Here is a 27,509-nt window from a genome sequence, read left to right on the forward strand (position 1 = left end):
TGAGTGGCGCTGCGGCGGCGCGGTGCGGTGCCGCGGGCAGAGCCCCCCGCGCTGGCCCCGCCCGGTCCTTCTTCCGCGGTCCGGGGGCGGTGCGACCCTGCCCCGCCGCCAGCCCCGCATCGGAGCGGCGGAGCGGGGCAGCCCCGGCGGGAGGGGGGCGCGGGGTGCCGCGGCTTTGTTTGTCCTGCTTGTCCCCGGCGCCGCCGCCGCCGGCCGCGCCCGGCGTGGGGAGTGGGCGATGCGGCTGCCCCGGGCCGGGCCGGGCGTGCCGAGACCCGCGCTGCGCTGGGGCTGCCCCACGACAAGCGGTTGTTCCCCGCGGTGCCCGCCGCCCCATGACCATATGTTCGTATGTCGGTGGGGTTTTCCCTCCCGCTGTAGCGGAACTTCATTTAAAACGGAGCAAGAGCAGCTCTCGAGGAAGAAAATCACTACTTCTGCGTTATTCTATCGTGGGGTCCTAGTTAATTAGTAATTGCACAAAATGATATGTCAAAGTCGTGTAATTACAAGCGTAACCTTTTATTTTAAGGAAGAGAATTTGTAGTTTTATTCCACGTTTGTAGCGTTTTGTATATCCAATTATGTCGTGGCGAAATGTAAAAAGAAAAGGAGGGCTGGTAAAATACAAAGTTGGGTTTGTACACAGCGCTCTTTGAATTCGAAATTGTGCATTCTGAAATCCTGTGGGGTTTTTTCGTTTATTTTCACGGACTTGCTATTTTATGGTAATACTGTTTGGTGTGCTTTTCGTGTTGTAGTGGAGACGTAAACGTCAGCAAGCAGCTCTACCCAAAAATTATGAAAAAAATGGTTGCTGTTTCTTTCCTTGGAAAAGAAATCATAATTTATTAGCCTAATATTTGAAGTCTTTTCCAGTAACGTGAATGATTCCTCCAGTATAGCAAGTATATTTGAGGTTCTGTTTCCTGAATGTTATAACACATTTCTTTATGTATTATTTGCAGAGTGAAGCCCTTTTTGATTTGCATCCAGTTGTATCATGACTGCAGTAAAGACAAATCGTATTACCTCATGAATAACTTGGGAGTGTATTATCCCTTGGAGTTCATGTAATGAATGAGTGTCCACATCATCCAAGTGGGCAAATAGTCGATGTATTAGACTTGCTTAAAAAGTCAAGATTGGATTTCATGTAACTGAAATACATCTGGGAATTATATTTCTGATATACGTTTAAATGTGAAGAGAGCAGTTCCTAGTGTTTGCCTCCCTAAAGCCCCCCTACCTCGTGGTCTCATATGCTGCTTCAAGCAAGAAAAATCTATTGTGTACAAGGGGGTTGACTGGGGTCCTCAGGAAGATGGCTTAGTGTAAGTGGCACACTGAAAGCTTTGTTCTCCTTGCAGATCTTCAGCATGACATACTGCCTTCAGTCAGGTGCTCACTGTTGCGTGGTCTACTGTGCTTTGAGCTGAACAGCATTTTCACAAATGTCCTGCTATCATTACAGGAATATTTTGTAAGCCACACACTTGAGTGCATCAATACACAAGAAGACTCCAGTCATGCAGAAATACAGAGCTGGACATAACTTAGTGTATGCTGGTAGTTGATGGCATTCCTTGTTTGTCTGTGGAACGTACAGATTTACTGGAAGGAGGAAAAGAAGGCTTTGTCCACTGCATTATCACTGCTCCATGAACACCTGCAACTAGGTTTTTAATGGGAATCCGGCTTTCTGTCTTGGGTGTACTTAGCTCTTTGTATGCCTAACGATTTAGACTCCAAAGCAGAACTTGCTGTAAAGTAATTTTTGGTGTTTCAATTAAGTTGAAATGCATGAGTAAGTAAGTGCATGAGACTGATAATCCACAGGTTTTGATGGAAACTCCACAAAAGAATCTCAGAACTCCTTCCTTAGCACCATCCCTACAGGAAGAAAAGGGCAGGTAGCCTGTTGGATACTACGAGACCATCTGCAAGATCCTTGGGAACCATCTGCACTGAAGTTTTGTGCCTTTGCAGCAGCCATAGTCTTGCAAGGGCTTGCTTCATGTGGGAATGGGAAGGTATCTGGGAGGATCTGTAGTTTGTATAATGAATTTTAGAGTAACTTTTTTTCATACACACAAGGATACAAACCAGAATATATCTGTACAGGAGAATAGAATAAAGTTGTGGGTCTCTGTTGGAGATATGCACACTTGGAAGAATAGCAGCCCTACTGTGCTAATGGTAATGTAGGAGCAAAGCACCCAGGATGGTCTAAGGCTTAGGAAGGGTGTTGAATTTTGTAGGGAATGTGAGCTGACTCTTGTAACCATAACTCCTTTTGTCATCAAATGCATTAACATTTGCTTTGTTTCAGTGTGTGACCTGCAGTCTTTGGTTTTTCAATATGTCTGAGTTGAACTTCTTCAGCTTTGGGGAAGTCAGGAAGCTGCAGGCAGTAAGTAGTTTAGAAAGTGGATGACCTCAAGGAGTGCAGAGAGGGAATGTGAGGAAAAGCTGACACTGTCATCTTCGTTAGGCAAGTTCCAATAGTCAAGAATGGTTTCCAAGGGTGCTCCACTCCTGTACTGCTCTCTGAACCGGTCTGTCTCAGAACTAGATCCATCTTCTGTTATTATTTGCAATAGTGTATATATATTCAGTATGTGCTATAAATACATATGGTATGCAGAGTACAGGGCTAATGTTTCCAAAACTACATAGGCAATCGTGCGGGACTAACCAGGCTGGCTTCTTCTATTGTACTGAGCAACACATATGCATATTGTGCAGTACTATAAAGTGTCTGTATGTATTTGGATTCAGTGATATTTCACTGGATGTGAAGGCTTGTTGCAGATTTCTCATTTGTGATAATAAGACTTGCCATCTTCATGTGTGGGTATTCTGCGGAAGAATCTGCGCAAAAACTAAAGTGTCAAGTGGTATATAGTATTAGATGTTATGGATAATTGTTTGATTACTGCTAATTGTTTTTAGAGAAGTCTTCAGGTCTCCATTCTGTTTTTGGACCTGCAACTGGTGAATATTCTTGAATATGTGATGTTCCCTTGAAAAAAGCTGGAAAGAATTGCCAAGAAGCTAAGTGAACCAGTCAGGCATTGCCTTTACCTTAAAATATGACACCAGTAACAAAAAATGGCATCGTGTTACCTTTCCTTTTGGGAATTTTCATGGATATTGGGCTCCCAAGACTTTCCAGCATCAATTCACCTGTTAATGCATTTGGACTTACCAAAAATGGATAAATGGTTCCATCCTTTGGGAAAATTAATTTGCTCTGTTGGTTGTAGAGTGTAAAGGCAACTTAAAAGAGAAAATAAAGAACAAAAAGGACCTTCTGGAGCACACGTAATACAAATTCAGTGTGTTTTGTGTTCCTTTCTCTTTTTGCCTTAAAGACCATATAGCCTCCATTTCTAAATGAATTCGTAAAGCACTGGGATTATTGATTCAGCCTCAGGTCTTAAATCAATGGAACTTTTGCCTCCGGCACCTCTGGTGAAGGACATGAAGTGAGGATGTGTCTACAGTATTCCAGCTAGTCTAATAAAGGAAAGCCTCATGAGTAGAAAAAGCAGCAACTACATATCATGGGATAGCACCTTGCCTTACAAAAATATTTTCTTCACTGTGTGTTGTCATCAAAGACATTAACTGCTTGTAAGATCATTGAATGCCTGAACTGACAGTACCAAGGAGGTGTGTTCATAGCTATATTTTGGAAATGCAGAGCCAGGATCTATATTACTGGCTTCAGAGGAGTTGTACAGAGGATGAGAGAGAGAATGCATCCTTTGGGAATAATTTTAAAATAGGTATGTGCATGAATCCTGATGCATGTGATTGTGTGGCTGTATCTAAGGGATAATTTGGCCTATTTTTCTTTTTTTCCTTTTTTTTTTTTTTTTTTGCAAAGCCTCTGCAAACTATGTGAGGGTTTATACTGGTGTTCAGAGTGCTGTTCATGTCCATGTTCTTTGTTTTGTCTGCAGCTGTGGGCAAAAAAAGGAGAACAAACACATACACAACTTTGCAGTAAAAAACCACCTTTCCTGTGGTGTTCTCAGGATATCTAACAAACAGTGAATTAAGACTCTTACAGAAAAGTCCTTCTTCCCCTTCCTGCCGTCATCGTCTGAGCTATAAAAATGAGGCAGAATTTAAGTCTCACTGGTGATTTTAGTTCACTTTTTTACAATTTTTTTAATCATTAGTGGTACAAGAAAACTGTATAGTTCATCTCTAAAGAAGGCTAGAAAATACTTATCTCTTTTGGATGTATTCTTCATGATGGCTAAAACAATGGATACAATTCTTGATCTGCCACCATCAATAGGAATTTGCTGCTGGTTTCTGTGAGGACAGGATTTCCTCTTCTGTGCTACCAATTAGTTTGTTTTCTTTGTATGGTCACTTACTAATGGGATTCCCCTGTTGGTGAGTATGTGTGATTAGTGCACTTTATTTAGTGTTATGATATTGGAAGACATCACAATAGCTACATCGTGTTAGGAACAGAACCTGGAAGTATTTAATTAGTTTTCAAAACCCAAGTTTGTGTTTCACTGGTGGTACTGTGCAGTGCGTAAACTTGCAAATGAGAGTTATATGTCATGCTTTGGAACCAAAACTTCCACTACCCTTTTTTTTTCCCCCCAGTAATATATGATAAAACTTCAGTTGTGAGAAAAGAGCCTCCATTTCTGTCAGATGTGGCACAGAATGTGGCCTGAAAATACAGCCTTACGAATTTTGCAGCTGTGTGGTTACTTTGCCTTTTTATGTTTATCTTTAGAAATGAGATACTCTTTAGCCTGTAACATCAATTCTATATGCTTAGTAATAAAAAAAAATTGTTGATACTGGAAGATTTATTATAAGTATATAGAAGCTGGAGTATATTCTGATCAGATTTTCTTGTGAGAAAATCTGTTAATATGAACATCTATTAAAAATCCATGAGAAGTGCATGTTTGTAAAGTTTTAGAGTGGAAAAAGAGGAAGTCAAAGTTTGTTTGCTTAATGTACGCTGATTAACAGTGTACATTGTATATGTTCACCTGTGTGGAAGTACACATGCATACACATGGGAAATATGACATTTGTGTTCCAGAAAACTCTGTATAGAAATAGAGAAGGATATTAATATTTGTGTTCTTCTTTACAAAGCATGAAAAATGGTGGGGTGTGTGTTAAAAATAGTTAATTTAAAAAAGTAATTATATAAATGGGTTAAAATTTCAGATTTTGATGTTGTACCTGTACAGCATAGGAACTAATGGGAAGCAAAAAAGACGTTACTGGCAAGCTTGGAGTGGGCTATGATGCTCTTGAATGGTAGCAGAGAAGTTTTTAACCAGGCGCTGGTGAGGGTGTCACTAGAGAGGTATGACAAGAAATACTAGTTTCCCTTCGCATGGACATGTGAGCAGATGATCTGAAATATTTTGGGAATGTCCGGATTTGGAGGAGAATGTAGAAACAGAATACAGTATATTAGCCTGAATATAGGAACTTCTAAATATGTTACTGATTCACATGAAAGGTAACAAATGTCACAGAAAACCAGCGTGCATCTGTAGAAGAGTAAGTTGCAGAGAGCCATGTGAGGGAAGTTCTCCCTGTTCAATGCAGAGACGCTATGGCCCTTGATGATCAAAAGAAGGATAAACTAAAGACATGGTAGAAGAGCTGTCCTAGCCTCATCAGTTATTTGAACACTGGGTTGTGTTTTCCATGTCCCATAGTTATTGCAAAAATGATCTCTTGTCACACTGCATTACCCACTCATGTTTTAAATGTAAATATCATTTTTCATGTCTAAGAGTGTTGTAAACTCTTGCCATTTTCATTCATTAGCCCTTCCTCTTCCCCATATGTTTAAGTTTCATGGTCTTTTTTTGGATTCTGTCGTTAGGGAGGAGGTGGAGTATTCGACAGGCAAATGGTCAAGCTCTTCTCTGGTGCAGGTGGTGTTTAGTAAGAAGTGGTAGACAGATTTACAAACTGAGGAAATGCAGTATAACAGCACTTACTTAAGTTTTAAATTACACTGAAATTGATCAGTACTGATGTCTCTGCATTTATATGCAAAATAATACTGTTCTGCATGCTGAAATATTGTTAGATGTTGCTTAAAAGGAAATTGCTTCTGTGAAATGAAATGACATCATGAAATACAGTTTCTGTATTTATTTGAATAATATAATATAATGTGTTTAATGTATCTGTTTGTAGCAATACATGGACTCTAACTTTAGTTCTGCAGATTGAAAATCAGCTTCCTTAGGCCTTGGGCTGTCTGAGGACATACCTGGATAGGATAGACATAAATATGTTCTATTCTTGTGAAGTAAATATTTCCTTGTTACAATTGCTTTCAAAAGGAAAAGGAGGGTTTCTTGGTGTTTTTTTTTTCCACAGTGACATCTACTGTAAATCTTATCAAGAGTATCCTGATGTCTTGTTTCTGCAATACCTAGTTACCTTCTAATTTCCACACAGAATTTATTCTGTTAATTTTGTTCCCGTTTTTTCTGAGACCGACTGACTTTCATGTTTAGTGACTGTGCCAGTTTAGTCCCTGTCCTCCCTTAGCCCCCTTTTTTCCAAGCTAAACCAGCCAAACTCTTTTGGGCACTTCACTGGTGATAGACCATTCCTCTAACCATTGTGCTTGGGATCATCAGGCCCTCTCCTGGCTTGAATCCACTTTTCCTGGGCTTGACTGAACAGAAAGGTAGGTGGTATTCAAGGGTGTGAAGAGCTCCACAGGAGGTCTCATCTAAGCCTTCTGTGCTGACATTAGCTGACATTGATACTTTTCCTTGCTAGAAGTACCTTGGTTGACATCCTGTGTGCCCTCTCTCTGGCTGCATCAGATGGTGTCATGGTCTCTGCTGTATGTATCCACCTACCCTAAGCATTTAACTTGACATGCAATTTAACTGTGTAATGAAAGGGGAGAGATGGACATTTCTGCCTGGCTGTTCACAGACATTTAGGCAATTTCTATTATTTAGTTTAATATTGTCTATTGAGTGTGCTGTCCAACTTCTTGTCCTTAATTTTGTTAACCCCTTTCTAATTTTTGTGGCTAGATTGTTGGTGGTGATATATAAGATTTGATTAGATTTTTTGGTAGGTGCCATGGCTGATCACCTCTTCGAAACCTCCTTTATCCTACAGTTCTCTTTTCACCATTACTCCTCATGTTCCCTTTAATATGTATGTTACCCACCTGGCAACTGTTGTACAGATTGCTCGCATTTGCTGCTGAACTAATCGTTTCCCATGTTGGTCTCAGTCAGATGCTTTACTGAATGTCATGTGGACTTGATCTAGTTAGTTAGTTGAAAAATTGAGATAGCTTATTCAAAGACTGAAGTTAGCTGGGCACGGTCTAATTCTGGTAAATACAGATTGTGCTTTCTCCCATTTTTCAAGCACACACGAAGTTTATGAAGTCTTCTGTTATTTGCCCTAAAACTTTGTATATTACTGAAATCAAGACTACAGATGACTGGCTGATCATTATGAGGAACTTCTCCCATTGTCTTCCTTAAATATAAACAATGTTCATTTTGTTCTTCTATAGCACATCTTAGGATAGAGACTGCAAACTCTTATTCTGTTTCCTTTTTTCCTTTAACATCCTATGTATAGTCATTGTTCTGTTCAAAAGTGAATTAAGTATTAATTTAGTTATAGACCGATACTTATAGGATCTTTAGTCTTAGTATCATATTCAATACATGTATAATGGTCTTTCTTTTTCTTATTATACATTTGATGAGCATTTGAAGGAATTGCAAACTCCTAAACTCATTCATTCTCTGAATTTTTAACAATTTGATCTTTTACGATAGAGCACTTAAGTCTGTAAAATTTCATTTGCATTAAAGTGAGTTGGGTCATGATCATTCAAATCAGATCTTACCAGATCTGATGTTGAAAACTTAATAGAAAACCAAACTCAACCACTGTAGTGTTGTTTCATTGGCTTCTTGGTGAAGATACACCCATCACTCATGTGATGAAGTAGCCAGAACTGACAGTGATCAGTAGTATTTTTTTATGGGTATGGGAGGTTCAAGTAATAATACACTGTCCTGACACATCTTTCTCCCATATAACACTGTTGAGCTATGCCTGTCATCCTGTCTGGTAGCCCGTATCAGACTCCAGCTCTATCCCATTAGGACCCTTCTTTTCCAGACTGATTTTGATACCTTTTTTTTCTGAAGTCTATCACATCATTAATATGCATAAATACTGCACTGTCATACCGTTTTTTCATTTTCCCTGAATACTTTAAAATGTAGGCAAGTATCCTTTCAAAGTTATGTTTTTGTCATGATCACTATTTTTTGTCTCTTATTTCTTGGAGATCCATTTTATCATGATCTCTGCAGTTAGTTTCAGTGCCAACACAACATAGCATAGATACAAGAAGATAAATCTTATTTGCATATAACAAGTGATTCCTTAGGCTTTTCAACTGCAGTTATCTTGTCTGTTTTTTTCTAAGAATATTGATATGAAGATACTGAACGGCAGCTCAGGAGATCTAAGTTCAATTTATGGCTTGACTTTGTAGAAATTTTTTCAAATACTCATGTGCAGTTCAGTTTTTCTATGCCTCTTTGCCCGGTAAAATAGAGGTAATAATATTTCCTTGTGTCAGAAGGCATTTCCGGGGGGTATACTTACCAATGTTTGGCAAGGGCTCAAGTAATTTAGTGGTAAATATTGTGGAAATAGAGTCTATTGCCTGGAATGCATCCCGAAGTGACTGGATGGTTGACTGTTCAGAACAGCTGTTAGTATATTTTCATATTTTTTAAAAAAAATGGAGGTTTAGGAAAATCTTAGAGTGTACCAACCATTTTGTTCAATCAACTCTGTCCATGCTTTTCCGAGTAGTTGTTATTATTATTGGAGCTTTTGGCTTATTTTCAGGAAACAGGTGCCATTATTTAAATTTTAAATTTAGATTAATATATGTAAAACGAAATCACTGTCACCTAGAGAAAAGGTTTTGTTAATAGTTTCTATTATGGGATCCTGCTTTCAGACTGATGTTCTCATTGCTGTTTACTCATTTAACAGTGATTGCTTGCTCTTGTGTTTCTTAGCGTATTGTTGAAGAAAACTACAATATTTTGGACATTCATTCTTAGAATTTTCAGAGCTTTGCTTCTACACTTCCAAGTTTAGGATGTGTGATTTGCCATTTGAAGATGAGGTTGCCTGTGTCTTTTGAGTCTTTCACTGTCACATAAAACACACCTACCTTTTCCTAAGTGATACTATTAAAATAATGAGACCCTGGTTCATGTAGCTGTGATTTTGCTACAGTTAGAATGGTCAATGCAATCAAGTCCCCATATCATAAAAATTATTTAAAAATAGAGGCGATACAATGCCAGTAATGGATGATGATAGAAAAGTAAGACATACTGCAGAAAAAGACACTGAAAGAACTGTATTAAATGGAGGACTCCGGAGATTTACAGTTACAGACTATAAATAATTGCAGGGATAATAGTATAAATGAAAGAAGGGAATTACCCACATTCTCAGAAGAAAGAAGGACAAGGTACAATGGCCTGAAGCTGAAACAGGAAAATCTCGAATCAGTAAGAGAGTGTTTCTTACAATGAGAGTAATTGTGTGGTGAACTAGAGGGCAGTGCAGTGGCACTGCAGGTGGGCTACCGAGGCTGTCAGCATTCCTGCAGAATGGAACTGGACAGATCAGGTGGTGTAGATGAGCTTCTCTGGCTGCTAGTTATTTCAAGAGCTTACAAAAGTCAGTCTGTTTCTCTACATCATCTTCATAAATCCTTCTACAGCTGCCAGTCACGTTGTGCCAGGGGGCCATCATACTGAAATGCGTCTTTGCAGTCATGAGTCCCAGTGGCTTTAGTGAGATGAGGATCTATCTCACCTCATTTTCCATTGAAATTAGGTGTACAATTGGCTCAGGTTTTCCCAGAATGCCCCGTTTCTCTCTGACTGTTGTTTACACAGTGAGTAGGTTCTCATTATCATCTTTATTGTCATGTTCAAGTGTGCTGCACTCCTTATTTTATGTATAAGCATCAGCAAAAGCGTACAAAAAAGGTGCAGTATGACCCTAACCTGTTTCTTCTTTCTGCCTGTGCACTCAATGTGCTATGCTAGTGACACTATCTCTTTCTAATTCCAGCAGGTGAATACAGCTATGTGAATACAGCTAGGCGAATACAGTCTCCAAAAATGGAGACTCCAGGCCTTTTTCTGCAACAGCAGGACATTGTTGGTTCTTCAGTTTGTTACCTACAGTTTTCTTCCTGATATTTAAGATGCGTTATCTAGGTTTTACTTGAGTTATTTGAAAGGGAAAAAAAAGAGTGTGAAGGTCTACTTGTATTTGGCTTGGATATGGCAGAAGCCCTTGTGGTGTTAACACATTCCAGGGAAAAACAAAAAAAAAACAAAACCAAAAAAAAAAAAAAAGGAAAATTCCTGTATCCTTTGCCCTCTTATGTTAGGAATTAGAAATTCTAGGTCCTCATTACTGCAGATAGTCAAGAACAACTATTAGTGTTTTATCTTTGATGCTTTTGCTGGGTAGTCATCCCTGTGATGGGAAAAAGCAGGAAATTTACATTTCAAAGTGTGTGAGTTCCCAAGGTCTTGCATGTCATGCAATGGTCTCCAAACTGTTCACAAGTGTTACCAAGACACTCGTGCTTGATAGTTCGCGCTTGTTCTTCACGGTTGTCACACTGCTCTGAGCAAGTAGTGAGCAGTGAGACTTCTTGCTTTTAACCTGAAAGTTACCTCAGACATACTGTTAGACTCCAAATAAGCAGCCCCAGTGAAAAGTTACAGCCTGGGAATGTAACTGTTTAACTGCAGAATGGGAATGTGACTTGGTGCTGCATGCTGTTCTTCAGCTGGAGCAGGAAGGCCCATCTGCAGGGTTAAGATCAGAGCAAGACTCAGCCCTTTATCAGCAGGCTCCAAATGGATGTGGGATCTGCTCTTTTTTTAATTTATTTTGCAGGGAGAGTGTTCTTTGGTACCTACCAATGTGCTGTGCTCCATGGATATCAATAATTCAAGCTTTGCGACAGTTCTGTGAAAGAACTCATGCAGATGAGCCTGAGGGACAGCCACAGGACTGGTTCAGCAGGAAGGCAATTGCCGTGTTAAGCTGCCCTGGTTGTTTACCTACTTCTACTGCCTCACTGTGCCATGGAGTCCCTGGCCCTGTTTTATTTGTTTTCACTTCTCCATGCAGTTACTGTCTCAGATGGTGGTTCTGGACTAGTGATCCCCAGGACCAGTTCATCTGAGGGAGAAAGCCTTGGGGCTGAAAAAGTGTAAGCACCCAAATCTTCTCAGACACCCTTAGGCTTATGAAGCTGGAATATCTCAGTGTTTCAGGGACCAACCCCCTCTTCCCCTCTGGGTAGTGAAGTGGTGAATTTCTCCTGTGCTAGATGGACAGACACCACTTTCTAACTCCTATCTAACTCTTTGCTTGGATGTGAGTTTCAACCTTTTCAAAAAAATGTTGATAGGAGTATTTTCTGTACAGTTTTTAGTGTGCTTTTCCCCATTAGTTCAATTTGAATCCAAATTCTTCAATAAAGTTAGTACCTATGTGCTTCATATTGGGGTATAGATTCTGTATTTGGACCTTAAGTAGAAGCATCTTGCTAATCACTCTGAATGTTAAGGAGTTTTTATGTATCAAACTGCAGGCCTCTGGTTCATTCAGTGTGTCTGATTTTCTGCTTTCCACCCCTATATAATTGTGAGCAGTAACATTTCTCGGAGCAGCATCTTGCCAAAGGCACACCTGGCAGCTGCCTGGGTGTAGCTAGCTGCTGTGTTGTGATTTTAGTACAGCTAAATGAGGCAACAGACTTTCTTCTCAGGCTTCAATTTTGGCTAAGGGCATTCTGTTTTTTAACTTTGCTTAGCAGCTGGGGCAGTGCTTATATGGCCACTTAGCTAATTAGTTTCGCTCTTATATTTGAAGACTTTACTAATAGTTTAGTCCGTTAGTTTAACCAAAAGCATTTATAACATCCATGAATTGTAACTGTCTGTCAGTGTTGCAAGCATAGGCTGGCAAGCAACTGTATATCTGCATAGAGGAAATGCATAACACTGTATATCACCTGGAGATAGATCATCCTAAGCAAAAAGAAAGCTTTGAAAAAGAAATATTTTTAAAGGTAGAGTGTAGCTGCTCCTTAGAAACCTAAAGTGATGTAAATCATCAGAGAATTGTCTTACCACTATGACAGAGTTAACTCTTATTTGTTATTATTTTATAGCTGTTTCCATCCTTATTAATTATCATTAATAATTAATTCTTATGAAAGTAGTAAATAAAATCATAAAGTCTTACTGAATTTTTTATGGCTTCTAATGAGACTCTTATCAGACTTGGGGGTGAGCAAAGACTGATGTTAGCATTTGCCTTTGTAATTTGGCATCTGGCTAAGTGCAGCTGGGGGTGAGTAGTGCAAGGCAGGCCTACAGAAAAACTGGGTTAGAAGGGCCCTCTAGAATCATCTGACCCAGCTCCTGCCTCTAGGGAAGGAGATATTCCTATGTTGCTCTTGACATTGGAAAAAACATGTCTAACATTTTTTAAACCTCTCCAACAATGGAGACTCCAGGCCTTTTTCTGCAACAGCAGGACATTGTTGGCTCTTCAGTTTGTTACTTACAGTTTTCTTCCTGATATTTAAGATGTGTTAAACCTTATAAGGAGGAAGTTAACAGTGTGCTAAGGATGCCACATTTGTCTTATGTTTTGGACAAGACTGAGAGGCTGTGGGGTATCTTTCCAAATTTAAATTACATAGTTTTATTCTTGGTTATACAAGCCAGATGCTTAAGCGTACCTGTCTAATGTGTGAAGAAATTTTCAAGGACACTTTAGCGGAGGCGAAAACTTCAGTTACAGCTGTTGTGTGAAACAGAAGCACTCCTAGGATTATTCACCTTATGAATTGATCCTAATGTGACTTGGCAAAAGCTCACAGCAGAAGTCAAAAGGGTCTGAATGCTGTGAATAAAACCCTTGGTGTACACACTGCCAGCTGGGCTCCTTGCTCGTAATAGTCATGACGCAGGTGGGTGATGAAATCTACCCTCTGCTAGCCAGAGGGCAGAAAGCAGAGGGCAAGGTGGCAGCCAGCAGCTTGCTCCCTTTCCTGTGTGCACTGGCGGCAAGGCTTGTCTCCACGATTGTCCCACTCCAGCCTTTGACTCTGCTGCAGGGAAATGAGCCAGATTCCTCCTGGGCTCCTGCACCAGGACTCTACCGTTTCCAAGGTAAGGTTTTCCATGACATGGAACATTTGCACTTGCGGATTGCAGAGCAGTAACAAAGTCAAGTGACAGCACTCCTGTATGAGAAGCCTCTGCAAGCTCTAGACTATTATTTTCAAGTGATTGATCCGTGTGGTAGCAGATACTGTCCTGTACTGCAGTTCCTCACTTCACTGGCCCACAGGGCAGAAAGCTGGCACGGTGTGCAAACATCCCACTTCCTTCTCAGTCCCACTTTTCCTTTCAGTAGCTCCAACACGTTCATGCAGAAAGACAACTTTTCTGTTACTGAAATGCAAGCATCTCAAACTGTTTGTGCAGGGGCAATGTGGTAAAACTGCATTCACAGCCAAATTCACTTCTGCGTAAACGTCTTCCCTGTTCTCTTGTCTGGTGGTGAGCGTCACACTTCTGATTTGAAAGGTCAGATTGGTTAAGTTTTTATAGAATTTGCCTCACCAGAAAGATGCCTGGGGTTTTGTCTTCAGTGTTAATGTCAGAAGTAAATATTTATTTGAGCACTTGCTGATTTAAAATGCATTGTTTCTTTGGACTCACATTTGTTAGATAACTTGACATAAAGGGTATAACATTCTCCTTCCACCTAAATTCCTTGATTTGAATAGTTATCAGCAGCAGAATTGCACAGGAAGGCACATGGTATGGGAACAATACCTCCATTATGACCTACTAACATTGTAATCTGAGTTTAAAGAAAGACCTACATATCCAGCACAGTCGGATAGCTGAATGCATTTTTATGCCACAGAAACTGATCTCTGACAGAAGGTCAGCATTTGTGTTTCAGGTAGTGCTTCAGTGTTATTTACATTGCCATTTCTAACTGGTACAATGTTTCAATTAAATTAATATTTGTCACCTTGCACAAGCTTTATTTTATTTACTTTTTGTTTGGTTGGTTTGTCTGGGTTTTTGTTTTGTTATTTAAATGTTAAAAGGCTTGAAAAACATACAATGTTGAAAACACCTTGTTAATTAAGGAATAGTTCCTTCTTTGGAACTGGAACTGTGTCTTGAAACACTGAAGACACAGAGGAACCTTAATTTACACCTAGTGCTCTAGATTATGGACAACATTGTAACTGCAGTGTTTACTCATGGCCTATACTAGAACCTGAGCAACTTGCAGTCTCTGATGTATTTCCCATAAGGGCAGCGATGGGAGTTGAGATGCTCAAGACACAAGGCATAAAACAACCTTCCCAGTGTCATGGTGGGACCTCTGTGACAGAGCAAAGAGTTTGGGTAGCAGCAGTTAAGATCCTTTCCCTCTGAGTGATACGGCTAGAGCCCTGTGAAGAGCTGGTGCACGCTCCCATATGGACTAGGTTAGCCATACTGCATATTAAGAACGTGGCCACAAGCTATCTTTTTTTAATGCAGTATGCTGTACTGGTATAACATGTAACAAACTTATATTAGCATGAATGTCTTACCATCAAATACAGCAAAATTACACAAATCTTGCAAGAATGCTTATGCGTTGGCATATGTTGGCATATGTTGGCCCAGTTCTTGCCCTCCTTGGAGGTGGTGGGAATCCCTCTGTTTATATAGTAGGCTATTCATTGTGCTCAGATTTCACTCTATTCCTGTCAAAGACATCCCCTGCAGGCATATTTAGGTGAGTTAGGGTAAAGGTACCTAAGTGGAATTTAAAGGATCAAGTTTGGGTTGCTTGTTCTAACTCTCACTACAAGCACTTATGTTCCTGGGTCAGTGTAGGCAGTTTAAAAACACTCCCTGCTCATTCTAATGTAAATCTGAATACTATTCCTTGAGACAGATCTCAGTTATGTATACAGTGTGGCAGCTGGTACTTGCTTCCATTCTCAGAGGGGGAAAATATTGATTGTTTATTTTTTGCTATTGGATTTCGGGTAACTGAGCTGTTTCCTTCACTGCAGGCAAACTGTAGTCAGCCATTAACTTCAGTAGCTTAATTAAATAATTTGAAAGTTTCTGATTTCATTGTGCCAATTGATATGCTTAAATACATTTTTTTGCCAATAGAGTTTTTCCAGCTATTTAATAGCCCATCAATAATGGTACATTTTTAATACAGTTTGGCTTTCACAGTGTCCAGCTTGTGCATCACACCTCCTAATTCCATTTTAAATAAGGTATGATGAATACCAAGAAGGCTGCAAGATACATAATGGCAAATAATACAAACAATTTTTAAAAAAATGAATCAACTGCTTGTGACCAAGTATGTATGAAATTAAATAGGTCCCAGCTGGCCTCTCTTTACATTAGGTAGATGTTACACAGTAAAGGAGCAAAATTATTCAGTAATTTAGGCAGAAAAATATTAGAATTTCTTTTTGAGATATTCCATGTGTTAATTGAATAGGCTTACTTCTCAATGGAAATTTCAACATTCATCCAGTGTGCAGATATTTTCCAGACACACCTAAGTTGTCAGAATAGCTGCCTGACACATAGTATGCCTTTTGCCCACACGAAATACTGCGTTTTGATTTCTACCAGACTTACACAGTAGTAGGCCTAATTCTCCCTCCCTTTCCTGTGCTGATTTTTAGATTTCTTGTTCCTGATGGAAGTACTCTCTGACATCTACTTACAGCTGCCATTTTCTACCCTATGTTTTATATAGTCTATTATGCATAGGCAGAGCATGGTATTGCTTTTTAGTTTCTTTTTCTACACTTATTTTGCATTCTGTTTGCATAACCTTACGTGTTTTCAGATATATAGAGCTTTAAGCACCCAGCTTTGTCAATAGTCTTAGAGAGGAGAGAAAAAGAATGTGGGGGGAGGGGGGAGTAAAAGAATGGAGTTAAGTTCCAATTTTATTAATAAAATATTTCAAGAAATAAAAATACTTGCTTTGTGTTAATGGTGGTGTGGTAAATAATTGCAGCAAGTTAGAATGGCCAAGTTAGAAAATATGTTAGCCTTTATTTGTGTTGAACTGAGATTGAAGTAATGTGAAACAAAACACTTGTTAACTGTGTTACACAATCATAATTTGTATTGGTTTATTGATGTCTTAAAAAACAAGCTTAACTGAACAGGGCTTTCCTAATGCATAGGTTTCTTGAATGAAAAACATGGCCAGACTTTAGCTTTGTGAGACAGTGCCTGCAAAAAGGGACAGCCAAGTTGATCCTACAATGCCAGAGGATGACTGGATAGCTTGTATAATGCAGGAAGTTTTCACTGTCTCAGGAAGATTAGGTGAAGTACAGTGCATATATGTTGAAAACCAGAGTAGAGGCTTTGCAGATACTCAGATCTTCCGGAGGGAAGTTGTAGCCTGCAGTCTGATGACACCGAATATGTCTCCATGGTTGGTTGCACTCATGCACAAATGCCCTCTGCATAAGTGTTCAGTGGCCTGGACGCCAGCCAGCTCCAGTTCAAAAGCGTGTTTGTGAAGCCCAGCCCAAATCACTCTGCCTCTGCGTGCAGCTTATTAGCTCCAGCACAGTGTCACCCTAACAAGGTCACAAGGGTTTTCAGGTTCAGTGCTGGCTGGAGGCCCACTAGATTGGTGTGCAGGCAAAGGAGCTCCTATGTGCTTGTTGTGGCTGGTTTATCCACATCCCTGGTTTATCCACAGTTTACGAGGATCCCAGAACTAGATAAGCAATAACACAGAGGTTAAGAAAAATTAATGGAATGCTCTATTGAACACTTTTGAACAAAACTTCTTTAATTACACAAGCTTGTCTGTTACTTGTGGACTGAGTCATTCATATGCTTTTGAAAGCCATGAAAAGAGGCTTTTACTTCCAGACAGGTTAACACATTCTTAAGGTACTGCTATGCCAGTCTTGTCCAGTGTAGGGCTTGCAGGCACACCTGAGCTGCAGGACAGTTTTACCCACTTGCAGCTCTCTAGCTGCTTAATCGGCTGCAATCCAGGCTGCTCCAAAAGAGATGGCACTGTGCCCGTCGCTGTGCTTGACCACTCATCCCCATGGCTTCCCATTGCAAGTGCAGCCACTTGGAGAACTGGCAGACCAGCTGGCTAAACCCCAAACATTTCACTGTTGCTGGATTCCAGTTGAGCAGCTTCCTGGTTCCAGCCTGTCTGCATGGCCACGTGAGTGATGGCACTGGCATGAGAGGGCAGAGTGGCTGTGGGCGGGGAGAAGGGGGTGAAACCATTCCTTCCAGTGCAGCACCAGTTTTCACTGTGCTGCCCCTACAACCGTCCCTGCATACTGCCTACCTCCCTGTGAGTATGCCTGTATGGCTCAACATCAAATTACTCAGCCTCTCCTGAGGCACCTCATAGCTCAGGTGTTGTGGGCACTACTTCTGAGTTCCGGTCTGGCTAGCAGTGGATCCAGGCGTTGATTTACAACAAATGGGAATAACTGAAATCTGAGCTTAAGTACCACCACAATTTATCTTGCTGATATCTGTGCGGTACTTTTTTAAAGTGTATTAAGTGTATATATACTTAATTTTATGAAACAGATAGGTTGGTGTTTTTTTGCAGGATGTTACTTTTCCTGTGCTGAAGTCCTGAAAACTGTATTAGACCCATGAGAGAAACTGAACGTTGAGTAATGCGGTTACCAGAGAGAGAAATCTTTTGTATGGGTATTTCCCAAATGCATGTGGAAAGTTGGGTTTTTTCAGCTCATCTTAAAAAAAAAAATTAAAAATGGAGTGTATCAGAGAATTGACTTTTAAGATATGATGTTGCAGAAGAGGGTAGAAGACTGACTAATCGGAAGTAGCTCCCCATTTTCCAGCTCTCATGCCTCTTCAGTGACTTTTCTGATAGCATTGTGCTTTGACAAATACGAGTTGTTGGAGGTTGAAGATGAGGAACTATAAAATAATTTGATTTTGTTTTGAAAACAGTCTGTCAAAAGTAGGCAAAGTCTTAATGACGAACTATGATTGTGGTATTTAGTAGCTAGGAAAAAAATTCTATTCTCCAATGGAGGGTAATCTGCTAAACATGCTATGATAGGCATTTTAGGCAGACTGTATGGTTACTTTCACAGTTATGCTGTGGAATAGTATTTAGTTCTTCAGTAAGAAGTATCCCTTGAGGAGTAGAGGTGAAGCAAGTCTAGAATTCGCATAGTTTTAAGTTACACATTTTTCTATAAATAGAGTACCTATTAAAATGAAAAAATAGAGCACCTATTAAATCTGCCATGGATTTCAGTGGGAACAGAAGTGGGTCATAGGTCTGCATAGAAACTCAAAAAAATAATGAAATTTTATGCATGGAAGTGCCTGCACCATGCCCCAGATTCTCCGTCAGGTTTTGTACTGTTCTTTTTCCACATAGGTTTGGATTCCTACAGTCACCCTTGATCTGCTTGTGTCCATATTTGTAATGTGTTTCAACAAAAAGATATGATTCTCCTTGTATTCTGGATATTGACTTGTCTCTGGGGGCAACTTTTTTCAGCTCCTATTATTGATAAGAGCACAAGCATAGAAGTTGCACAGTAAACAGCCTCATTGACAAGAAGGTTACCTTATATCACTGTGGCATAGTGAAGGTGGCAAGAGATGCGTTTACATCCTATCAAATTACATTTACAAGTTTTACATTATCAAGGTCCTTTATGTTGCTGGTGAGGTGCTAGGAGTGCCATGGAGAGATGGTGGACAGATGCCTACACCTGAATCAGTGGAGGAGGAGCGAGATTAGCAGCTGACCATAGTACAAGATATTGAATAAATGGAGAGCCAGATGTTAAACTAACACATATTAAAGCCAGGCAATGTCTATCTGACAGTGAACTAGGCTTCCATCATTTTCCATGTACTACACTCTGGCAGAGGCATCTTTTACCAAGCAAAATTTGATGCCCAGTTTTGCAGCGAGTCCAGTTTTGCTGTTCACTTAGATGACTTTTTATCATTAGGTGTGGATCAATAAATATTTTGTGTTGCAACCAGAAGCACAGGTTCTGTTTCTTGTACATACAGCCTAGAAATAAACTAAAATGGATTGTGGGCTGAAACAATGGCATGTTCTTCACTAACTAAAAATGTTCAGTTTTGGTTAAGACTGTTGGAAGTCATGAAAGCCTATTATAAAATCTGGAAATATTCTAGTTTCTATAGAATTCTTAAAATGTACGTAGTTCTGGTGATCACATACAGGTGTGACTGCTCTGGTGGCTTCATAGAAACAAGAGTATATATAATTAAAGTAATATATGCCTAAAGTTCAGGTTGTCAAAAGGCCTCAAAGAAAAATCAGTATTTCTGAAATATTACCTAGGATATAACACTCTAAACATAAAGGCAAGAGCAGCATGAAACACTGCCTTGGAAATGTAAGATCATATAGCTTGGCGTTCCAGATCAGATTGTTGTTTCCACACATTATTAGCAGTTATAGTACTTATTATAGTTTTAAAAGACAGCTCCTGTTGTCTGCATCTAATCAATTGTGCCATAGGAGTACATCACAGAGCAAATTCCTTCTGTGAGTGATCATTCCATTTATGCCAATGAATTAGATTTTATTGTCCTTGCTTCTTGTGTGAACAATTTGAAATTTTCAATTTTCTTTTATCTCTGCTGAATAGCAGAGACATGTTGACTAAAACACACTGTAGGAGAAAAATAAATGTAAAGCAGCCTATCTTGAGTGCAGTTGTTTAATGTCTAGATAGGGACATAAACACATGACAAATATGTGGGGCCTCTTTCAGTCATATCTGATGCCACTGGCAGATTTTTTAGCAATACGTGAAATCTGACATCCAGATCCTGAGCATTAGGCTGTATTCAACAGAGGAGCCACAAGTTTAACAGAATGCTGACCCTGTCCCCAACTCTTGTAAGGCCTCATGATACAAGACTATGAAATACTCTCTCATTCAGATTTTTCAGTTCACAATGTACTTCCTTTGCTGCAGTTTCCTAGCGATTTTTAGTAGCTCACAAGCTGAGGATATTTTAGAAAAGTTCATTTATAGGCCAGTTGCACTAGACATTCCAGTTGATTTCTCTAACCACGAGAATGTTGTAGGCTAGGGGAGAAATGTGGAAAAGTAGTGATGGAAACAAGGCAATGGAAGTCCTTTATGTATGAAGATGCAGTGTGCTACTTGCTTGGCACTGTGGAGCCTGTTATTTGATGGCTTAGCTTAATTCAACTCTGAAATCTCTTGTATCTCATTTTTCAATTCCCTGTGATGTTTAGTTTTGGTAAGTTCTGAAAGGCAAAACTTTGCAGAGTTCACTGCAATGTAGGTTTTCCCTTTGCCCAGAGCAGCCTTTGCAGCAGAGTTTGCTGTGGTCTTGCTGTGTCAGTGAAGAACCTTCTACTGGCTCTTGCCAAGTCTGGGGCTGGTGTGACTCCTCCTGTAGATCTAAAATAATGGCAATCTCCAGGAAGCCCATGTATTTCAGAGAAAAGTGTTTACCTTTCTGGTTCAAATTTCCATCAAAAGTCACTAAGAAGCTTCCCAGTATCCCATTTGTCATCACATGATGGATTTCTATGGTGTGCTGTAGGATCTAGGAAATGTTCTCATGGCAGTTACATAATTTCTGTTGATTTGGGAACATTATCTGTACATATTGTCACTGCAGTAGCTGGATATCTTGCTGTACCGTTGTAGTGGCTTTGGCTGACATAGAGTCTGCTTTCCTCCTGGCAGCCCATATAGTGCTGTGCTTTGCATCTGTGGTACAGCAGGGTTGATAACTCTCCAGTGATACCACTCCAGTGTTTTGGCTATTGCTGAGCAGCACTCGCACAGTGTCAAAGCTTTCTCTGCAAACTACCCCTCCACCCCTGAGGACAGCAGGCTGGGAATAGGCAAGAGGTTGTGAGGGAACCCAAATGGGACAGCAGACATAAACTGACCATAGGGACATTCCATATGACATCATGCTTAGCAATAAAAGCTGAGGGGAAAGAGGAGGATGCAGAGACATTCCCCATTATAGCATTTGTCTTCCCAAGCAATCATTACAAGTTCTGAGGCTTTGCTTTCCAGGAAGTGGCTGGACATCTGCTTGCTGAAGGGAAATAGTGAGTACATTCCTCTTCTTGCTTTGCTCCAGGTGCAGCTTTTGCTTTTCTTACTAAACTGTGTTTATCTTTTCTTCCTAAACTGCTTTTTCATCTCACTTTTGTCCTCTCCTGCTGAGGAGGGGAAGGGAGTAAGAGAGCAATTGGGTGGGTGACTGGCAGCCAACTGTTGTCAATGCACCATCATTGTCTTACTTAAAACTGTATTAAAATGGGACCAACCTGACCTATCTCAGTAAGCATCTTTGGCACACATAGTTACACAAAGTTCAGATCATCTTCCTGATGTAGGTACTCAGGCATTAGGATTGCTTCTGTTCACTTGACAGAAAGTGAGTACAGGACTTGGTTTATTTCAATGGGAAAGCCGTCTGTGTAGCCTGCATACACAAATAAATGCTACTTTTTCTATAGAAGGTGATCTGTGGTTTGCAAAATAAGAGATGAAGGATTTGACATACATTTAAGACAGTATCATTATTCAGGCTTTCCATAGGTCATGTCTTCACAGTGATTCTAAAGCCCAGGAGCTGTTAACATGATGTTGATAGTCAGGAGGTTTCTCACTCTGCTACCAGCAGAAGAGGTTATGTCAGTGTGAAATGCAGCTTCAGATGGTATTTCCTGCTAAGGGAACTGTGAAATGATGGTATTTCCTGTAGGGAACTGTGAAAGTCCATAAGAAGGGTATGGGGAATCATACAGAAGAAAAAATTAGTTTGAGGTGAATAAGAATGGTTTCTGTCATTTGTTGCAGGAAGGACAATGCATGAGAAAGTCAGGTAAAATATTGGTGGATGTTATGAATAAATGCAGCTCTCCAGACAGCCTGTTCTTGAACAGTACAGTCCTGATTCACTCAACCATATAAAATTATAATTAGTCATGTCCCGAAATCAGCTCAGCTTGCTGAATAGGCTGTTTATATAAGATCCCAGTAGCAGACTTAGGAGTCATGGCATAGGAAATGAATGCTAGTATAAAAAATCAAACAGTTTTTCCCATAAGAATCTGTAGCACAGCTACAGTCCTGAGGTCAAACACAGCTCTGTATAGATGAAAGTGTCATAATGCTGTTTCAAGCTACAACTCAGAAAATTTCTGCAGGTGAATATGGCATCAGTGCACCCTGTACGAAAACTACTGCATCCACCAAATGATGCAGCAGAAAATCCTAACCTCCCATGAATTAGTGGAAACGTTGCCATGCATTTGACAGGATCATAACTTTATTAATCATTATGTCTGGCAGAAACTGGTGGAACAGGGGAGTGTGATCACTTTGAGATCAGCCTACAAGGTATGAGTACAGATCCAGCCAAATTTTGCAGGGCGCCACGGACAGTGATATACAGCTGCTTCTTTTAAAAATGACAGCAAGAAACCTCCTGCTTTACAATAAGCAGGTGGTAAGATTTTGTAGCTCACTGTTTGTGAGCCTCCAAATTGGAGTATGAAACCTTTGCGGTTAAAAAGCACATTTGGGAACATTTTCCCAGAGCTTGTTAAGTATCAAAGCTGGATATTTAGTTAGGAAAAGACTTCTTGCTTAGAAGTGTTCTTAGACATTTCTTGAGGATATTTGTGATGAGGACATTTAAAAACCAAAGTACTCAAGTGAGTGGCTTAACTTTTTTCCTGGCTGAAAGGGTAATTCAAGCATGCAAAGCCATATTCATGTCTACAGTCACGAATCTTCCTGTTCTGCTTTTATAGAACACCTTACACTGGGAACCATGTGCAGAAGTAGAGCTGATGTGTGTTATGATAACACAAATAGTAAATACAGGAATAATCAGCAGCAGATGGGATCTTCACACAGCTTTTGCTGAGGAGTCTACAGGAACACCACCCCAGTACAGCAGGCCACATAACAAGGGATGAGGGAACAGTCAGGATTCTATAATTGACATTAACTGTATGTTGTTTCAATTAATTGTTCCAATTAGTCTCTTTGCAGTTATGCTTTTTTGTAAAGGTGTCATCTGGGATGCTGTGAGAAATTGAAAATGCCCTAATGGTCAGATGCTCATCAATTAAAGAACTTTCTAATTAGCTCCCTGAGAAGAATTTATTGTAGGAATGAAAAATGTTAAAGGTGGAATGAGTGAGAAGTTGTTTTTATTACAAGACTAATTTTCCTCTCAGCAATAGCATTATTTCTGTTGCCAAAAATAATTTTTTAAAAACCCCTTAATAGAAAAGAAAAGAAGGAAACAGCTGGTTTCTTTCTGTCTAGCAAAGACTTGCTCTTGTGAGCTCCCTTTCACGTTGATTCAGTAGCTAGGGTGCGAACAACATAACAACTCTAAATCACTGTTTTAGAACAAAAAGCCAAAATAATCATGCACATTCAAACTACCAAAGCTGCTTTTTATGAAGTCAGATCAAGAGGTACACTTTAAGTTTTTTAGTCAATGAGACATTTCCTGATAAATACTCATTAAAGATGGATGGGTTCTAGATCTGGTTAAAATATTTCTGAGTTTATATATACATTTTTAAGTGGAAAATTGAAGTCTAAGGAGCAGTTTCAAAAGTTTCTTTTCTTTTCCCCAGTTTTTATTTGCACTGGAAGTTGACACAGTTGCTAGCAGTTGTTTCCCCTGAGGCTGTAAATGCAAAAGGACAGAAAGCTCTGCCTAAAAGCATGGCCTAACAGATGCTTTCTGCCACAGCCTGTAACAATCTCCAAGTCCAGGTGTATCATACTGCCTTGATATGCTGAGATTCAAGTTTTTCAAATACAATTCTAAGTGTGGCACACAGCCCATACCTTAATCCAGACCACTAAAGCCTGCACATTAAGCAAAGGGCTTCAGTTTAAGAGCTTATCCACAAATGGAACTATTAACGAACCTGTCTAGGGTTAGCCTGTGCATAAGTATAGCTTGTGAATGGTTGTACCTTCCTACATGACTCTCAGAAAGCAGAGCTGCTCAAGAAGCTGTGTTTTTTGTCTGTTTATGTTCCATTAGGAATACTGAGACAGATCACCAAAGTTGATCAGTTGTGCTGTTGCTTCAGCTATGATGATCTGAGGAATTTTGTCACACAGAGATGACAAAAATTAGGGAAATGTGCCGTCTTATCTGTCAGTTTTATTATGTGATATGAGCAGATGGCATGTGACACCTTCATCAACTCCTTTCATGTTCATTGAAGGTATTTTAGCAACAGGACTTAACTCAGGTTCTTAGTCTTCCTGTCTCATTTCTTGTCTTTGTCCAAGGGAATAACTTTATCATAGATTAGAGCACTGAATTAATTTCTCTGTCTCTATACGTAGGCATATATGTGTGTATATGTATTGATGCACACATAAATATATATATACACAACTATATACTTAAGTTGTAAACCAACTTCTTTTGCAGCCTTTGCTTATGATTTCCATGTCAAAAATCTGCAGTTAACCAGAACACTGAATGAAGTGAGGCTCATAACTTCTCCATCCTAAACCTTGTTTGTCAAAGTTTTCTGATAGTTTTGGAACCTCTTAGTGAAAACAGGTTAAAACAGCATGTGAAATTGTCCATTTTTGCATCTACCAAATTAGCGATCTTTGCCACAGCATTTAAATGGTCATAAAGTTGGGTTTTTGCACGTGTCTGCTGACAATATGATTCCTTTAATAACTAACCTCTAACATTGACACAGCAGGAGCTTCAAAATCAGCTTTTTCTAGATTATCTGTTAAATAAAATACTTTTATAGGTAGCTTTTGTACTTCTGACATGTGTTGATCAAAAACTTTTACCTTCTTATTCATTCAGGTGAAAAGAACTGAGCAGAGCACCGTCCCCATAAAATGCTCAGAAGCTGTAATTTCCTCCAAGTCCTGTCGTACTGGGGAAGAGATTTATGTAACCAGCAGTGATTTATGCAGAAATGTACCTCATCTGCATTTCTTATGATTTATGATGCTTTGATGAATTCTTGGAAGAGCAAGGAGGAACATTACATCAGAACAAAGCAGTGTTTGGCATATGATAAATCATGGCTTCTCAAAAGCCAGTCATGCATTTCTCTGTTTACACAGTATTCCTGGAGTGATAGTACAATGGCCCTGTCCATAAGCAATGTGCAAGTTCACAATTGTCTTAATGCCCAGACCATACCTTCCTGCTGCCTCTTTTGTGCTGGCATTAGCAGCTATGTGGCTGTGTTGTGAAAATGAAGCTTTTCTTTTTTTTTGTTGGATAAATGTTACACAAGATTAGTGAGCATTCCACATTGCTTTGGCTTACACTGATTGTGAAACCCACCACTAGCTGGGATGTGAGGAAAAAAGAAGTGTTTGTCAGTACTGTAAGCCCGTATTTACAATCTGTTGCATCCTCTGTTCTGCATGGGAAAAGAGGACCATCCAAAAGTAAATCTGTCAGAAAGGTACATAAATTGCCTTAGGTTATTAGGGCATGCTTTTGCTCTCTGTCTCTTCTCCATTTCCTACACCTTCTCACTTGATTGAGTTGCCAGTGACGTGTGTTTCCACTTCTCAAGTATCCTTCTTCTCCCTGTTCATTCTCTATATACTGGCTCTTTCTTCTTTTCCTTAATATTGAGCTCCTTGAATCCTACTCTGTCTGTAGCTTCTATTTCTGGCTGATTCTACTGCATAAATCAGCCCTTTAAGGCTGAAGGAACTCCACCATTTTCTTTCATGAGTCAGCATGCCTTGGTAAAGGGTTTTGGGTACAATGTAACACTGAACATCAAAATCTTTGGCATAATGGGTTTTGCAGATGGCTGACTAGACTGCATGGTGATACACTTTGCTTTAATTAATTGTAGCAGTAAGCTTCAGAGATTCTAGGTACATTGGTATATTTATTTATGTTGGGATCATTTTACTTTTGTTATTTGTTATTTTATATAATAAAATCCTTTCTTTCCTATATGGAAGAGGATTAAGAGCTAGAAAACAAGATGTCTCTCAAAATAAGCTTCATTGTTTGTTTTTACATAAGCTTGGGGACATGCCCGTTGTCCTGTTTTGAATGAATTGTGAAGTGCCTGCAGGGTTGTTTTTTTTTACAGAAAGAACTGACCAGGACATGCCAAGCAGGCTATGTTCTGCATCAAACATCCATGAACTGAGATATTAAAGACCCATTATAGACAACCCTTAGAGAACATAACAGATTAGGCTAATTATATAACTATATGTGTTCTTCTTGAAGGCATTTACCACAAGTTTCTTGTGGAAGATGTCTTGTTCAAAACAAGAGGACACCAGTGAACACACTCTTCATTCATCCATTGCTGTGGGTATTCTTTCATGCAGTTCCAGAAACCTGTGTGTAACAGATTATAAAATTTACCAAGTGATGGTAATGTACTTTAATAGCCTCTAATGTCTCTATGGGAAGCATAAGCCAAAGTTTAAAACATGTTATTTAACCCATAGTCTCAAGACATTCATAATTACAGTAAGTGTCTAACATTGTTTCTAATATTACCAGCCTCAGCTAGAAAAGGAAATGAATTGACTTTACCACCTCTTTTTCCAAGGCAGAACTTACAAGTCTCTTTCTCTTGGCTCAAATCTTGCCTATCTCACATCAACTATTGTTGTTATTATTATTACTGCCACCACCATCATCATCATCACTAGCAAACAAAACTTCATTATGTAGATGTGCTATTTATGGCTATTTTCATGAGGATTTTGAGAGAGATGTTATGTGCACTGTGCACATAACTTTTTTTATCTCAAGTTGCTATTTCAAATGTTCTTTCTTTGAGGACCACATAAAGGATGCCAATGGTAGTGGAACAAAAATCAAAGACTACCTCTGTGTTTTATAGGAGGGGTTACTGAGCAGGCACTGGAGACTCTGAAAAGCAGTGGTTAAATGTAAGCCTTGCAGGGCAACTGTGCTAATGACACACATCACTTTCAGAAGTGTAGTAAAGTGTGACATACACATTACTTATTTAAGATAGCCACCAACGCGCTTATAACAAACATGGGTAGAGCCCTTCCCAAATCTTCATTCGCGAAGCCCAGCCATGATGATAGCCTGGATGTTTCTGAGTGGTGTAAGCTATGAAATAATAGTGTCCTCAAGCAACTCCAACCTGTTCACTGCTAGGTTCTCAAAGCAAATCCTGAACTTCCTTGACCTAAGATGAGAGGAAACTCCACAATCAGG

The 27,509-nt window shown here is 39.6% G+C and overlaps 1 long non-coding RNA gene across 1 annotated transcript in view; it reads left to right on the forward strand.

Moving 5' to 3' along the window:
* Positions 1 to 37: 37 nt before the first annotated feature.
* LOC127471496 (uncharacterized) overlaps positions 38 to 27,509 on the forward strand; it is a 39,453-nt gene continuing 11,981 nt past the window's right edge. The window contains exon 1 of the long non-coding RNA XR_007904673.1: positions 38 to 1,334. This is a non-coding gene — a long non-coding RNA (uncharacterized LOC127471496). The remainder of the gene's footprint in view (positions 1,335 to 27,509) is intronic.

Source organism: Manacus candei, unplaced genomic scaffold, assembly GCF_025592945.1.
Source record: "Manacus candei isolate 608988 ecotype Guabito, Panama unplaced genomic scaffold, ASM2559294v1 h1tg000024l, whole genome shotgun sequence".
NCBI lineage: Eukaryota > Metazoa > Chordata > Aves > Passeriformes > Pipridae > Manacus > Manacus candei.